A 10,714-nucleotide genomic window follows, 5' to 3' on the forward strand; every position below is an offset into this window, starting at 1 on the left:
CCATCTGCTCCAGAGTGGTTAACATCCCCCACTTCCCCAGTAAGCTTAGAGGAAATCCTGGAGGCAGCATCATGCCTCTTGGCTATTCAAAGCAGGGGAGGGAAGGATGGCTCCCAGTTACTGGGTTCCTACCAGGCAGAAGTCACTTGCATATACACAACCTCATTAAATCCTCAGCAAATTCCTGCCAAATAAATACAGTGTTCTCCATTATACACATGAAGAAACAAAAGCTTTGAGAAGGTAACTCACTAAGAGCAAGATGGTAAATGAGAGAACTAGGATTTGAGCTGTTGACTGAAAAAGATACACAACGTGAGAGTTGGTAGTTAAGTTCTACTGGGGGGCAAAATGAGGACTGCAGCTCTGAGAAACTGTTCGAAAGAGGCAGGGGGGACTGTCAGTATATATGTGATTTTGGTGAAGGGGAAGTACAATCAAGCACATGTTTTTTCAGACTGTTTCTACTGGTTTTATTAAGTGTTGCTAGTCACAAGGAGCAGTCGTCACCAGGAAGGATTTTAGTGCTTTTCTAGATATGGGGAGATACAAGACAGGTTCATAAAATTGGCTCCTGAAAATATCTATCTGAAGACCCGTCCTGCCAGTTTTCCCCAAGCACAGAGTGCCTCATTTCTGCTCTCCCCGCTGAGCGCCTTTAAGGGGGTGTTGGAAGTCAGCTGCTGGAGCAGCACATGATATAATCCTTGCAGAAGCACAAGGCAAGTGCCAGTTTGTAGTTGACAGAGCTCAAATCTGTTTACTTTCAAAATCTTTGCTTATAGGGTGAGGAAATGAGACTCAGAGGGAACAAGAGATAGTAAGCAGCCAATAGCTTCACTTTGGAAGACTGTCTGGCAGTTTCTCACCAAACATACTCTGATGGAATCACACTCCTAGGTATTAGCTCATATGAACTGAAACTGTTTGTCCATGCAAAAACCTACACTGATACCTACAGTGACTTCATTTGCAAATGCCAGAACCGGAAGCAACCATGATGTCCTTCAGAGGGTGAATGGACAAATAGACCATGGTCCATCCAGACAAAGGAAATGTGATTCACGACTAAAAATAAATTAGCTATCAAGCCGTGAAAGACATTGAGGAAGCTTAAACGCGCATTCCTAAGTGAAAGAGGTCAATCTGAAAAGGCTCCAGCCAGTGATTCCAATTACATAACATCCTAGAAAAGGTAAAACTACAGAGACTGTAAAATGATCAGTCGATGCCAGGGGCGGGGGGCAGGGGGCAGTTTGAGAAAGGGAGGAATGAACAGGTGGAACAGAAGATTATTAGAGCAGTGATCCAATTACATTTGCTATTGTAATGATGGATAGATGTCAGTATACATTTGTCCAAACCCACAGAATACTGCTCACAGGATAAGAGCAACGCCTAATGTAAACTCTGGATTTTAGGTGATGATGTGTCAACCTAGGTTCACTGATTGTAACAATGTACCATCTGGTGGGGGATATTGATAGTGGGGGAGGCTGTGCACATTGCGGGGCAGGGGGGAATGGAAAATCTCTGTACCTTCCCCTCAATTTTTCTGTGAACCTAAAGCTGCTCCTAAAAAGTGTGCTTTTTGTTTTCAGAAGGAAAAAAATGAATTTTTTTAAAAAATTTAATCTCTACTCATTCCAAAGACCTAGTTGTATAAAGTTAGATAAACGATCAGATAAAACAACCAAGAATTTTATATCTCTTCACTTTTTCATTTGGAGCTTGACTCTAAACAGACAAACAAACAAAAAAAGACTATGACTGATTTTTGAAAAGAGGTGACTGAATTTTAAGTCACTTTAGAGTCATCTAACGCTCTACTTTTCTTCCAAGGAGTAAGCATCTTTTAATTTCAAGGCTGCAATCAGCATCTGCAGTGATTTTGGAGCCCAAAAGAATAAAGTCTGACACTGTTTCCACTGTTTCCCCATCTATTTCCCATGAAGTAATGGGAACAGATGCCATGATCTTAGTTTTCTGAATGTTGAACTTCAAGCCAACTTTTTCACTCTCCTCTTTCACTTTCATCAAGAGGCTTTTTAGTTCCTCTTCACTTTCTGCCAGAAGGGTGGTGTCATCTGCATATCTGAGGTTATTGATATTTCTCCCAGCAATCTTGATTCCAGCTGGTGCTTCTTCCAGCCCAGGTTCCTCATGATGTACTCTGCATATACGTTAAATAAGCAGGATGACAATATACAACCTTGATATACTCCTTTCCCTATTTGGAACCAGTCCGTTGTTCCATGTCCAGTTCTAACTGTTGCTTCCTGACCTTCATACAGGTTTCTCAAGAGGCAGGTCAGGTGGTCTGGTATTCCCATCTCTTTCAGAATTTTCCACAGTTTATTGTGATACACGCAGTCAAAGGCTTGGCATAGTCAATGAAACAGAAATAGATGTTTTTCTGGAACTCTCTTGCTTTTTCCATGATCCAGAGGATGTTGGCAATTTGATCTCTGGTTCCTCTGCCTTTTCTAAAACCAGCTTGAACATCTGGAAGTTCACAGTTCATGTATTGCTGAAGCCTGGCTTGGAGATAGCATATTAAAAAGCAGAGACACTACTTTGCCAACAAAGGTCCGTCTAGTCAAGGCTATGGTTTTTCCCGTGGTCATGTATGGATGTGAGAGTTGGACTGTGAAGAAAGCTGATCGCCGAAGAATTGATGCTTTTGAACTGTGGTGTTGGAGAAGACTCTTGAGAGTCCCTTGGACTGCAAGGAGATCCAACCAGTCCATTCTAAAGGAGATCAGTCCTGGGTGTTCATTGGAAGGACTGATGCTAAAGCTGAAGCTCCAATACTTTGGCCACCTCATGCGACGAGTTGACTCACTGGAAAAGACTCTGATGCTGGGAGGGATTGGGGGCAGGAGGAGAAGGGGACGACAGAGAATGAGATGGCTGGATGGCATCACTGACTCAATGGACATGAGTTTGAGTGAGCCCCGGAAGTTGGTGATGGACAGGGAGGCCTGGCATGCTGTGATTCATGGGGTCACAAAGAGTCAGACACAACTGAGTGACTGAACTGAACTGAACACTCTCCTAAACAGAGATGGAGAATTAAAAAAAAAGTGAGCTTAGATTTTTTTTAAATATCATTTCCTAACATTGGTGAGTGTAAAATCCATCTAAAATGGATGAAAGGAGAATGTAAACTCTGCTTCTTTAGACATTTATGGGGTGTTTGTGAAAGAAACACTCATGGAGAAGGTGATGGAGTTGAAAGGTCCAGGCGATGTTTGAATTCCCAGGGAGGGCAGGGTTCTGATACCATCTGAGCTGCCTTGTGGAGTTAATGAAGGGGAAGTTTGCCCTACTGTGAATGAAGCAGCCTGTTTCATATACATTTTCGGTATTAAAGTTCTAAGTAAATTTGCACTGATTCAAATCACTGCACTGTTTTAAACAAAAACAATTTTAAAAAAAAGAAAAGAGAAATTGAAAACCACCTACAAAGGATCCACCTTTTCTTCTGAACCTGAAATATTGATTTCTTTTTTAAGAACAAAGCAAGTGTTGCTTTACACGGTGGGCAGCCAATCTTTGGAACTTGCTTCCCTTGGAGGTGTTACTGGTTGAAAAACACGGCGGTTCACACATTTGCTCACCAATTTATTGTCTGTGCCAGGGCTACAGTGTCACCAAGATAGGTTGAGTCCTCCTGCATGGACTTTATATGTGTGTGTATTTTAAGATTTTTTGATGTGGACCACTTTTAAGCTCCTTCATTGAATTTGTTACAATATCGCTTCTGTTTCATGCCTTGGTTTTTTGGCCATAAGTCATGTGGGACGTTAGCTGCCCGAACAGGAATTGAACTCACATCCCCTGCATTGGAAGATGAAGTCTTAACCACTGGACTGCCAGGGAAGTCCCAAGTTTATATATTTTTAATAGCATTAAAAGAAAATCATGAAATAAGTTTCAACATTAGCAAAGAAAAGAAGGGAATTTCTTCGAAGTCTTAGAATGTGAGCTTCCATAGACCAGAGGCTCCCACAGCCCAGCTTATTCTTTTCACTTCCTTAGAACATCAACTTTAGAAGGAAATGACCCGAGCAGTGTTTGGAATGAGAGCCACCACAGGAAGAGGTTGTGAAACTGCTCTAATTTGTCTTGAGTTGACTCTTAGCTCCTCTTCTTTCTCCCTAAATGGCTTTCTCCCCTAAATGGCTTTGTCCTTGTTTAGCTTTTCAAGGCTCCCCCTTCCAGTGATGGTTGGAGGAATTACTCTTTCCATGGTATTTGCATCTAAGACTGATAAGTCTTAGGGCAGGAGATATCTAATGGTTTAATTATGGACACAATGATCGGACAATGAGGAAATAATTTTGAGCTCAGCTCCTAAAGTGACACCCTGCCTGCTCTCAGGGCTCCAAGGATGAGGACAGAGAATAGACACACAGGTCCTCACCAGGAGGGAGCACAGCATTGCTCATGTACCTCGCATGAGTGGAGAGATGTGTGGAGAGATGCTGCCCCAGGACTGCAACCCTGCTCTGTTTTGACCTCTCTTATCCATCCTCCCGACAGAGGCCCTGTCCCTTCTCTGAGTATGTAGGACCAGTACCACCTCCTTCCCCCACAGATAGTGATGGCACTGCCCAACACAGCCCATGACTTAAATGAGTTTCTCTGTTCCTCAGTGATCAGATTTGACCCTGATTAGATTTCCAGATGCAGAGAACACAGATCAGTCACAATGCTGGGCTTAATACAATTGAAGCCCTGCTCTCACATCCACATCCTGACAGAAGAGAAGGGAGGGAGCAGAGAAAACTTGAAGTATAAGTCTCTCCAGTCACCCCAGTTGGAGAATGAAACCTATCAGGACCTGCCTTATTCCTGCCTTCATTAGACACCATGGTCCCACCTGGGGATGGTGCCTGTCTTCCACAGATAAAAACACTGAGATGGATGGATTTTCGGTTGGCAGAGCTTCTCAAAGTTTCCTGCGTGTAGGGCCCCCTGTTCCCAACCCCTCTCAGCTCTAGCACATCTCCTGGCCCCTCTGGCCGAGGTTTAAGTCCCCTACTAGTTTATATATATAACTGAGTCACTCTACTGTACAGAAGAAATTAACACAGCATTGCAAATGAACTATATACTTCAATAAGAATTTTTAATGTTATGCTTTGAGCCACTGAACTGAATATTGGGGATTTATTCCCAAGCCAATACTTCAGAAATAAGAAGGGGTGGGGGGAAGCTATCTAACTAAAGGTATTGGTACCAAGGCAGTCACAAGAGAGAGAAGAAATCTTTAAATACGAAATACTTACAAACTGAGGAGAGACAAAATATAGCAACTTCAGGAAATATTCTGCAGCCATTTCTTTAAGATACATGAAGACAGATACAGAGCAAGGTGCTTATCATGTAATATTGCATGTGTGCTCAGTAACTCAATCATGTCCAACTCTTCACAACCCCATGGACTGTAGCCTGCCAGGCTCCTTTGTCTATGGGATTCTCCAGGCACGAATACTGGATGGGTTGACATTTCCTCCTCCAGGGGATCTTCTCCACCCAGGGATCAAACCTGCATGTCTCCCATCTCCTGCATTGGCAGGTAGGTTCTTTACCATTAGTGCCACCTGGGAAGTCCTATCATACAGTATTAAACAAAGTGAAATGTGCCCTAAAATTATAGCAAAAGTATTCATTTATGTCAGAAGATATTAAAAGGATACCTAATTGAAAGTAGCTCTATATGAGTTTGAGACAAATATTTAATCTTCTAAAATGTCATCATGGTTTAAAGGTGATGTAATAATAGCCATTTTTTGAATTTAAAATAATGAGTTATGCAGAAGAGTTGAGATAATGAAGGTGGAAAATTTTAGTGAAATTGATCTGGAGAGCTCCATGTTCATATTTTTGAGTGCTCCATAACAATACTGGATTGTGTTTCATGCTTCCCACCTCTGTGCCTTTCCTTTTAATTACTTCTGTCATCTACAATTGCTCCCTTCAGTTCAGTTCAGTTCAGTTCAATCGCTTAGTCATGTCCGACTCTTTGCGACCCCATGAACCACAGCACGCCAGGCCTTCCTGTCCATTACCAACTCCCAGAGCCTACCCAAACTCATGTCCATTGAGTCGGTAATGCCATCCAACCATCTCATCCTCTGTCGTCCCCTTCTCTTCCTGCCCTCAATCTTTCCCAGCATCAGGGTCTTTTCAAATGAGTCAGTTCTTCACATCAGGTGGCCAAAGTATTGGAGTTTCAGTTTCAACATCAGTTCTTCCAATGAACACCCAGGACTGATCTCCTTTAGGATGGACTGGTTGGATCTCCTTGCAGTCCAAGGAACTCAAGAGTTTTCTCCAACATCACAGTTTAAAAGCACCAACTCTTTTGCACTCAGCTTTCTTTATAGTCCAACTCTCACATCTGTACATGACTACTGGAAAAACCATAGCCTTGACTAGACAGACCTTTGTTGACAAAGTAATGTCTCTGCTTTTCAATATGCTGTCTAAGTTGGTCATAACTTTCCTTCCAAGGAGTAAGCGTCTTTTAATTTCATGGCTGCAATCAGCATCTGCAGTGATTTTGGAGCCCCAAAAAATAAAGTCAGTCAGTGTTTCCCCATCTATTTGCCATGAAGTGTCGGGACTGGATGCCATGATCTTAATTTTCTGAATGTTGAGCTTTAAGCCAACTTTTTCACTCTCCTCTTTCAGTTTCATTAAAAAGCTCTTTAGTTCTTCTTCACTTTCTACCATAAGCGTGGTGTCATCTGCATATCTGAGGTTATTGATATTTCTCCCGGCAATCTTGATCCCAGCTTGTGCTTCTTCCAATTGCTCCCTTACACATCCCTAAAATATGCTGAGCACAAATAGCACTCCAGAACCATACCCCTGAGCTCAATTCCTACTGACGAGTTCAGGGGCCCTGGTCCCAACCTTCTGCTGCTTCTTTTTATCGTCCTGTGAATTTATAGGATTTGATTTAGAGCTTTAGCATTTAGACCTTTAGGATCCTCCTTGCCATTAAATGCACTTGTATAAGTCTACAATTTTGTGCCCACAATATAAACTTATAAATGAAATGGTTAACAACAAAAAAATTCACTCAACAAATATATATCAAATAGCAGGCACCATAAGCTACATCCTAACATTTTATTTTTCTCTCAACAAGGCTACGATTCCTATAACTTACAACCCAGGTGTAACCAAGCAGGACTTCATATGGCCTTCCCAGGACAGGCCTCACCCCACCTCCATCCTTTGCTTTAGCTCTTCCATAAAGTACTAGATAATAGTATTTAATGCACATTTCCTGAGTTGTTTTGCCGATGTAAAAAACCTCCCATCTCCAACAATGGAAGATATTAACTACTTGAGGACCATAAGCACATAGCCCCAGGACTCCAGGAATGCTCAGTCTCTTCAGTCACGTCTGACCCTGCAACCTCATGGACCACCAGGCGCCACTGTCCTTAGAATTTTCCAGACAAGAACACTGGAGTGGGTTGCATTTCCTGTTCCAGGGGATCTTCCGTACTCCAGGAGATCTTTCCCACCCAGGGATCAAACCCACTTTTCTTGCATCTCCTGAATTGGCAGGCAGATTCTTCAACTCTGAGCCACCTGGTGGGACCTAGTTCCCTGACCAGGGATCGAACCAGGGCCCCTGCTCCTTTCAACCACACCTCAGTTTATGCTAATAAGGTGACTATTGGAAAAAGCCCTCGGGTGGGCTGGTTGCCAGGGGAACCAGTCATTGATTAGAGGGCTGAAACTTTCAGCCCAAATCAGAGCTCAGTTCTGTACAAGTGAAATGTGAGATGCAGAAAAGACACTTAAAAGGACTATGGACAATTAAATTAGAAGACAGATACTGCCAAAGATATGACTATATAAATGTGGGAATCATAAGCATTGGAGGAAACAGCAGAATAAAACATTCTTAAGAACACATATCTACAAGAGTAAATAGATCTCAGTGTTACATGCAGAATGCTTGTTCTGTCTCTCATTTAGGACAAACTGCATGTACAGACAGATTGTCTATCATGTCTGCTATCCGGCAGAGGCTTTTGCTCTGGACTTGAATGATACTCCTCACCAGGCATGTAAGTTTTTTCTGGCAGTGGTTATTTTGTCTGACAGGTTGCCTGCAAGGGTCTTGTTTTGTGAAATACAGTGGAAATTTTGCTACTTGGCAAGCAAAGCTGAAACACACCCACACAAAGGTGTCAATTCTACTCTATGTAAATTTAAATAAAAATATGTATTGTTAATGCTTCAGCCTCACAGATTCTGCTTTTGAAGTTTTCCAAAGGAATTCATCAACCTAAAGAGAAGAAATGACCTCCTCAGGCAAGATGGTGGTTGTTTAGCTGCTAAGTTGTATTGTGTACGTTTCTCTTTCAACCCCATGGACTGCAGCATTCCAGGGTCCTCTGTCCTTCACTATCTCCTGGAGCTTGCTCAAACTGATGGCCATTGAGTCAAAGATGCCATTCAGCCACCTCATCCTCTGTCATCCCCTTCTCCCCCTGCCCTCAACCTTTCCCAGCATCAGGGTCTTTTCCAATGAGTTGGCTCTTCACATCAGATGGTCAAAGTATTGGAGCTTCAGCTTTGGCATGAGTCCTCCCAATGAAATTCAGGGTTGACTTCCTTTAGGATTGACTGGTTTGATCTCCTTTCAGTCCAAAGGACTCAAGTAAGATGGAAGTGCAGATATTTATAAAATGGGGCACCTGTGACAGGGGGCTTCTTATTATTTGGGGTCTAACTGAACCAAAGTCCCTTGTTGTATAGGTTCATGGACCTAATTTTACAGAATTCAAACTGGAGCCTGAAGGCGGCCTTCGGAGATGGCACAATCACCTAGTCATCCATCATTGTGCTGCCTCTAACACTAAGATCATGGCATCCGGTCCCATCACTTCATGGCAAATGGAGGGGGAAACAGTGGAAACAGTGGCTGACTTTATTTTTCTGGGCTCCAAAATCACTGCAGATGGTGACTGCTGCCATGAAATCAAAAGATGCTTACTCCTTGGAAGGAAAGTTATGACCAACTTAGACAGCATATTGAAAAGCAGAGACATTACTTTGTCAACAAAGGTCCATCTAGTCAAGGCCATGGTTTTTCAAGTGGTCATGTATGGATGTGAGAGTTGGACTATAAAGAAAACTGAGCGCCGAAGAATTAATGCTTTTGAACTGTGGTGTTGGAGAAGACTCTTGAGAGTCCCTTGGACTGCAAGGAGATCCAACCAGTCCATCCTAAAGGAGATCAGTCCTGGGTGTTCATTGGAACGACTGATGCTGAAGCTGAAACTCCAATACTTTGGCCCCCTGATGTGAAGAACTGACTCATTGGAAAAGATCCTGATGCTGGGAAAAATTGAGCGCAGGAGAAGGGGACGACAGAGGATGAGATGGTTGGAAGGCATAACCAACTCAATGGACATGGCTTTGGGTGGACTCCAGGAGTTGGTGATGGACAGGGAGGCCTGGCATGCTGCGGTTCATGGCGTCGCACAGAGTCAGACATGACTGAGCGACTGAACTGAACTGAACTAAGTAACACACAAAGCAACCCTAGACTGAAACATCTTAACTGTCTCATAGAATTATAACAAGAATTGTATGAGTCAATAGCTAAGGACAGAATTAAGAGCTTTACAAGTGGAAATTTTTCCCTTTCTTCCCTTTCCCTGTGAATTCAAACTTACCAATCATTTCTATCGAAATCATAACGTTATCAAGAATTAACGTACTTCTTTAACATTTAGCATCAGGATTCCTTTACTGTACTTACCATTGCCCAGAAGTGCTTGCTTCAGCATCACTTTGTTTCCTTTCTAAAATTTGGCAAATTTATTGAACTCCTGTTGAGATTACTCTCTGACTCCCACATCCTCCTTCTGCTCATCCTATCCCTGACTAATGTGTGACCTTTTTGTTGAAATTATTGAAATTCATTAATGGTCTTATTGTCTCTGATTGCCGGCATGTCAGTTGTGCTGTGGCATTCATCAAACTCTCATTAGCCCCAGCGACAATCACTTCCGGCACGGACTGAACTTCAGAAACTAATTCTCCTTAACTGCATCAGCTCAGCTTCAACAGCCCTGGCTAATAAGCTACTAATGAGTTTGCTGTTGAGTTCGTAACAAAAAGAAATAGAATCAGTGAGTATTTGGCAAAGTTAAAAGATACTGAACTTTCAGAAAAGGATGTCATTTCTCTAGAGCACTGTTCTATAGAACGCCTTCCTGTGGAAGGGTAGTGGGACGGCAGGAAGTGGCTTTAACCCTGGGGGTGGGGGTGACAGTCCATATCCCCCTTCCTTTAGCCCTAACAATGTGATGTGTCGACATCTAAGATGACTTCTGATCATCCCAGAGCCCAGAAAAGAAAGGTATCTACGTCAGTGTGAAACAGTGGGGACGCTGACTCACTCCTCGGAGGAACCTCAAGTGATCTCTTTATTGCTCAAGTAGCTTCTGAGAGTTTGAGAAAAAGAATCTTGCCTTCAAAGTCATAAGGTTTAGGTTCTTACTAGTCATTGGGTAAATTATTTAACCTGTTAACCTTGGGTCCAGGTACATCTTCAGTAAAATAAGGATAACAAAACCTCACCTGCTCCCAAAAATAAAATTTGGTCAGATGATTTCTGCCCAATGTCTCCTCAAAGATGGAAAGGTGGGTTCCCCACAGAATT

This window comes from Moschus berezovskii, chromosome 15 (assembly GCF_049115385.1).
Source record: "Moschus berezovskii isolate FMDL1 chromosome 15, NW_MosBer_1.0, whole genome shotgun sequence".
NCBI lineage: Eukaryota > Metazoa > Chordata > Mammalia > Artiodactyla > Moschidae > Moschus > Moschus berezovskii.